The 6,633-nt window shown below is 38.2% G+C and overlaps 1 protein-coding gene across 5 annotated transcripts in view; it reads right to left on the reverse strand.

The window, feature by feature from the left end:
- Positions 1–6,326, reverse strand: part of KANSL1L (KAT8 regulatory NSL complex subunit 1 like) — a 155,769-nt gene extending 149,443 nt beyond the window's left edge. For 3 of the 5 annotated variants that reach the window (XM_061187057.1, XM_061187049.1, XM_061187007.1), the window contains exon 1: positions 6,192–6,326. The gene's annotated coding sequence lies outside the window, so the exon portion shown is untranslated. Of the gene's footprint in view, positions 1–194; positions 216–5,504; positions 5,655–6,191 lie in introns of those variants that run through there. The other 2 variants (XM_061187033.1, XM_061187041.1) reach the window with 2 other exon arrangements.
- Between the last annotated feature and the right edge of the window lie 307 nt (positions 6,327–6,633).

Raw genomic sequence — 6,633 nt, forward strand, 5'->3', positions numbered from 1 at the left:
AAATATACTGTTTAGTATTTTTAGACACTTATGCTTAGGTTATACAAAAAGAATGTGAAAAAAGCAAATCCTCAAAGAGTTTTCTAAGCATCTTGTTCTTCTTATGAATATTCAGTTTCTAATTATTCTGGTTTCTAATTATTCGGTTTCTAATTATGCACATATTGGGTCAAAAAAAAGTATTTGGATCTTACCTAAATCTAAGAAATTTCTTTCTAGCTGCTAAAACACTGTATTCTATTTACTCTCGGCACCACTATCATCTTTGATGATTATTTATTTTATATACACCCAAGATACTCAAGGAAAATAGGTCCCTTCTCTAAAAAGAATTTAGTCAGTCCATGATATAGGACTTTAAAGAAACTGGAAAGAATAAAACTGAGAAAAAAACAACTAAACTTCCTTAACCACAACATACAGAAACTAAAATAGTAAGCTAACAGGATTTAAGAAACAAAACTGCAAGAAATCATATCACCCTTTCAAAGAAAGCAACCAGATAATTCTGATTATCTGTTAAGAGGCAATAGTTCTAGATAATCCAAAAATCAATTATATTTCCTGGGCATGAACTTCACTTTCATGTTGTACAACAGAGTTTTCAACCTGCGTTCCAATTTAAGTAAAAATAAATAAATAATAATAATTCCTTAGCACATCCACAGCCCAGAAATTTTAGGGGTGGCCAAAAAAACCCCAAAAACAACAACCAAAACCCAAAACCAATCCATTGTAAAACTATTACAGATAATCCACCAAGTAAACAACCCTATAGCAAAAAGTCCAGATTTCAATACATATACATTTTCTTAGAAGTATCTTAAAAAACTATCAACCAGAGAGAAAATTTCAGTAACACAAGCCAAAGTTTATTCATTTAAATTACAAGCATTTAAAAACTACAAAGAATCAAAACAGTTTTTTTCTTTTTGGCTATATTAAATTTCATTATTATAAATAAAATCAAATTCAGAAAAATGGGGGAATTGTAAAGTCAAGTCTATACTACAAATTCTAATTTGGGGTCTACAATTTAATCCAAAGAACATTCATTGTGAATTAAGGAAGAAATTAGTTGTTCTGATATTACATTACTAAAAATAAGGAGCCTTGCCCTGTTGTCTCCAAAATGCTTCAATTAGTGACTTAATCTTTAAGATTTATAAATCATATGTATTTATGAATTTAGCATTAATTAAATACAATCTGGTCCCTTGGACATCATGAGATATAGTAAATACCATCATGTCATCCCTCAAAAGCTGCATGTACAGTGAGATAATTATGATAACAATAATTATTGAATTGATCCCAACACTAGTAACCAGGTCTTTATAATTACTATGCAGGTCACATATACCAAATAATTTTTGGCATACGGTCTAAAGAAAATCAAAAGTTAGCTAATCTAGTCTATCCTCAGAGCTGAAACTAAGAATCTAGACAATTATAAATAAGAACCACCCTTCCTCCTGAGAATGAACATTAAAAATTAAAAACCAAATCTGATTTTCCATCCCCTAAAATACTACTCCAGATCTGACTATGACTTACATTCTAGCACGCACATGTATATTCCATGGGGAATGTCAAATCAATATCTACCCTCTGAACATTAAATTTACTCTTTCAATTGAAATCTGGATAATCCCAATTCTCTTCAATGCAGTAACATAAACTAGGAATAAAAGTATCATAAAGAAGGCAGATTCATCCTTAAGTTAAAAGAAAGTGAAAAGACTACCAACAGCATTTTGAGAGAGGGGAGAACCCTGAAGCAGAGACAAATATTAAATTATTTCCGCACTTACAACTTTAATGTGTTTCAGATAGCTGATCCATTGTAATAAAAGAGAAGCAGCAGGAAAAAAATCCTTTTAGCAAAATTTGAGCAGCTCTTCCAAACATTACCGAAATATAAGGGGATTAAAAGTTTCTAATTTGTAACTCATAAAGTTAAATTATGTCAATTAAACCAATTAAGTCAATAAAAGTAATGAGAAAGAGTTTACACTGGTATAATTTTATTCCTCAAAAATATAGGAATTACTGGAAGATACAAAATACACTGTTGTGTTTTCAAGATCTCTTTATGCTACAAATGGGCATTCTCAATTTACAGCAGAAAACACTGTAGTAATTGGCATGACCAAGGTACAGTTAGTTCAGTACTTTCTATTCAATAACGTTTAAAGCTAGAACTTCTTCCACTTTGAAAACTATGCCTAAAAAGGAATTCTCTTTGAAGACTAAAGGAATTTAATTAAAGATAAAGCCACTTGGGTGGCCACATAACACATCAAACAGATCATACTTCAAACTTCAAGCAGAATTATTACTATTCAGTTATAAATGCATGACTCATAGGAATATAAATGAGTCATTTTTTTTTTCTGTGTACATCAACTTAGATCCAGAAATTTACGTTTAGATTTAGCACTATCACATTTGCTCGTTATATACATTTTGGCTCCAACTTAATTTCACGTGGTTAAACATTGATTAATGATCTACTACCAAGTAAAAAAATTTTTTTAATTACTTTAAACAACATGCTTGAAGATTCTTGATCTTATAGGATTAGAAATAAATTAAAAATTCATTAGAAATATTAACAAAGCCTTAATATTATAAATGATTGCATTTTCTCCCAATTCTGCAAGAGAACTGTCACATCCATATAGAAATAAAGTGTTCCTGAAAACCTAAAAATATTACCAAGTATTAAAAACTTTCATTATGAATCGTTTTCAGATTTTCATTACAGACTGTCTACAGGCAAGTACAATATTACCATTTTTATTAACACTTGCTGGTTTATTTATCCCACACAGAGTAACAAGCACAGTTCAGTGCAATCTCTTCAGAACATTTAAAAGGGAAAAAAAGTAAATTTTTTGGAAATGAATACACCTTCCTTGCCTTTCTAAATCAAACATACTGAAAGTAATGTAGGATTGTATTGATGACTGAGGGTCATCATTATGTACAGTATTCCATTATAGTCCTGTGATATAGTAAGGACTTTAACAATAGAGGTATAATAGACGAGATGCTTTAAAGTCAGTAAACGGGTTGCTAATTTCCTATTAGCTGACACTTCAGGTGCAAGCAGTCTCATTCTTTGCTGTTTATAACTTGAGGAACCCAATCAGTAAACAATCTTCTAAACCTGAAAGAGACAGCTTTTGACCTCCTTCAACTACTAATACAGTACAGACAAATGTAAAAAAAAGGACAGGAAGAGCGATAAATAACTGAACAAGTAAAAATTACATATGACGAGTAAGGTTAAAGGCAGTAAAAGATGTTAAAGATAATTAATAGTTGTGCTATCAAGAACAATCTGAATAATGAAACAAAGTAACTTTAGACAGTAGGCTTTTTTTCCTTCAAACACAGAAAAGGCTACAAGTGAATATGGAACAATTAAAGTGAAATTTGTAAGTGAATTCCACACAAGATAGACTATTTCCTTTATTCACTCATCCAAGTTATTATGATAAATGGCATCAAAACTAGATGGAGTTCTTGGATAACGCAGCAGTTGGACAATGGGAAGTCACTAGAAGACAACTGTGGTAAGATCAGTGAGGTCCCACCTGAACGGAGAAGTACTCAAAGTAATGAATCAAACAATAATAGTATACTGCCAACAATGTACTCCTAAATTGAGTAAGACAAAAAAGCAAGATATAATTTCCTGACCTTTCAGAGGTCAAAAAGATAAATATTAATAGTCAAGTTGCAAGTATTTATTGAGCACCCACTATGTGGTTTGCAGCACATCAAATATGAAATATATTCCTCTTCCTCAAGCAGCTTCTAAGAAAATAAAAAACATGTATCACAGACACACGGGAAAAAAAAATTTTATGCTAACGAAAGCAAGGTTTTTTTTGTTTTATTGCCAATCCCAGATGATGAATAAAGATGTAATGTGAGGCATGCTCATACATTAGATGAGTATTAAACAATATAATACTCTGGAAGGTAATTTGGCGATGTTGCAAGAGCCTTAAAACACAAACACACACACACACACACCCCCACCCCCCCCAGTAATTCCTCTTTTACAAATCTAGGGGAAAATTTTCCAAAGATTTATGTAAAAGGCTATTCTCTGTAGTGAAATTTACATCAGCAAAACATTAGAAACATCCCAAACATCTGCCAACAGGAAAAATTTTAAATATGAAAGTTACATGATATAACATCGAGCTGCCAAAAGTAATTTTTTGAATGACTAAGGACATGGGACTGTTTATGAGGTAAAGTTAAAATGATACCACTTTTAGGAAAAATACACAAATATGCATAGGAAAATAGTTAAAATACAAATTATTTGTGTTTTTCTTATTTGCACCCGTCTTCATTTTCCAAATTATAAGATTATTTAAAAATAAGCAATTGTTATTTGAAAAGGCACATATCACACACACACAGTAAATGTAAAAAAAAAAAATCAGTGTGCCAAAATCGGTCTGGATTAAGAAAAATTTCATGTATAAAATTAACCCAGAAGGGCTGGGTAAGAGAAGTAATGATAATCTATCTAGATTAAAACTATGAGGAAATGGTAGCAAGCTTGACATTGATCTGATTAAGAAAGTGGAAAATGACAGAGAATCAAAGATAATAGTTACAACAGATTTTGAAGATATTCAAATATATCCTGTTTCATGATTCATTCATCGTTTATATTCTTCCAGCATGCTGGCTTAAAAAAACAACGGACTTTTGTTATAAAACCGTATTACCTGTCAATTTCTGTATTTGTAGTGCTGGTAAAGATTATAAATCACTTTTACTAACACAAAACATGTGATTCTCATAACAACCGCTTAAGGCAAGGACAGCATTATGAAACTATTTACAAGAGGAAACACTGAGATCGGAGAGGTTGTAACCTGCCCAAGAAAACAGCTAGTAAGAATTGGAAACAGCCGAGACCACTCACTGCTAAGCCTTTCTCAAGCAATCCGCCTTCCAGAACACCAGGTTTTTCGCTAATGTTTAATTATTTTTTGAGCCACTTTTTCCTAGTCTAAAACACTGTCGGTTTTGCCTGCAGTACTGGTAAATATCTCACTTAGGTTTTATTGCTGATAAACCTGCCCCATCCGGTCGGAATTTAAAATAACATCCTACTGACCCAAACTCAGCACGAAGTTAAGCAAACTGGTTAAGGAAAGACGAAGAAAGTAATCCTCTTAAATCTCGCCAGCTGACTAAAGTTTGGGTTATCAAAGAGTAACGTGCTCCCCACAGTTTAAAAAGAAAGAAAAAAAAAATCAATCCCCGCACACCGCTGATCCGAGGGGAAGGGACAAGTGGGTCCTGCCCGGAGCAGAGCGGGCAGAGAACAAACCAAATACTAATTCTCTCGGAGTAAGAAAACATCACAAGATCCAGCCAGTGCCTTCCCTCTCGGCTGTAAAGCTAGCCTCTTTCCAGTAGTTTCTTTAATAACCAGAACATAGTCTTGTATTTCTTGCTACCAAATACCACGTATCCTCAAATTTTCCGGCAACATCAATCCCTTCAGCACGCAGAGAAGCGGCACAAACGTGGCAACACCATTCCTCAACAATTCTCTAGATTCTCCTCCATCCCACGTAATTCTAAAGGCCAAATCAACGTTTGCCTGAAAGAAAGTGAAGATAAATAAAACAAAGGTCCCATCTAACGCAAACAACTCCGCCTCAGAGACTCCCCAAAGCAGCCGACAACACAACCACAGCCAGCAAGGCGCGGCCAGCGAGGCAAGGGGCGGGCCCAGAAGACCACGTGTTCTGCCCTCTGCGCACGCGCCAGCCAAAACAAAAGGGCGGCTTGCCAAGCCCCTCCCCTGCCCCACGTGACCGCGCTTAGATCCGCCCCCACCCCTCCCTCCACCCCTTCCCTCCACCCCTTCCCTCCCCTCAGCTTCTGCCAAAGCTGTTAGGTTTAGCCGTTTAAATTTGGCTGCGGTCCGACCCCTGCCGTAGAGCGCGATCCGGTGCCGGGAGGTAGAATCCAACAGCTCAGAGGATTCGGGGGGGGGGCGGGCGAAAGGGCTGCCGATCGGTCTCCTGGCCCGCAAGTCCACCCAGCGGTCTCCTCCGCTCTCCCCTCCCGCGCTGCCGCAGTCTCCGGTTGAGGAGACCCACCCCGCTCAGCCCGCCGCTAAGACGCCGGCCACTCGCCTGCTGGGGCTCCCTGGCTCCCCTCCGCCGCCGCACCTTCGGTCCGGCTGTGGTGGGGGCTGCTGAGGTGATCTTTAGCTGCCCGCCCGCCTCCCCCAACCCGGGGCGCCGCTGACTCGTATCCAGAGCGCGTCCCGCTCCCGCCCCAGCCGCCGCCGCCGCCGCGGTTTAACAGTCCGCCAGCTGCCCGCAGCTCCGGGCGGCTCGGGGGACGGAACCCTGCCGTGATGCAGGGCCAGTGGGCGGGGCGCGGCGCCGGCCAATGGCAGCGGGGGAGGGGCAGCGCCATGCAAATGAACTCGGGTGGCGGGGAAACCCCGGCAGGGGGCGGGGCCCGCAGAAACGGCACTGAGCGTTCTGGAAGGGGCTGGAGGCAGGCGCCCGAACGCTGCTGCATAGGGGGCGGGCGGGTTCCGCGCTGCTCCTGCTTCCTCCTTCTGCG

Source organism: Eubalaena glacialis, chromosome 1, assembly GCF_028564815.1.
Source record: "Eubalaena glacialis isolate mEubGla1 chromosome 1, mEubGla1.1.hap2.+ XY, whole genome shotgun sequence".
Classification (NCBI taxonomy): domain Eukaryota; kingdom Metazoa; phylum Chordata; class Mammalia; order Artiodactyla; family Balaenidae; genus Eubalaena; species Eubalaena glacialis.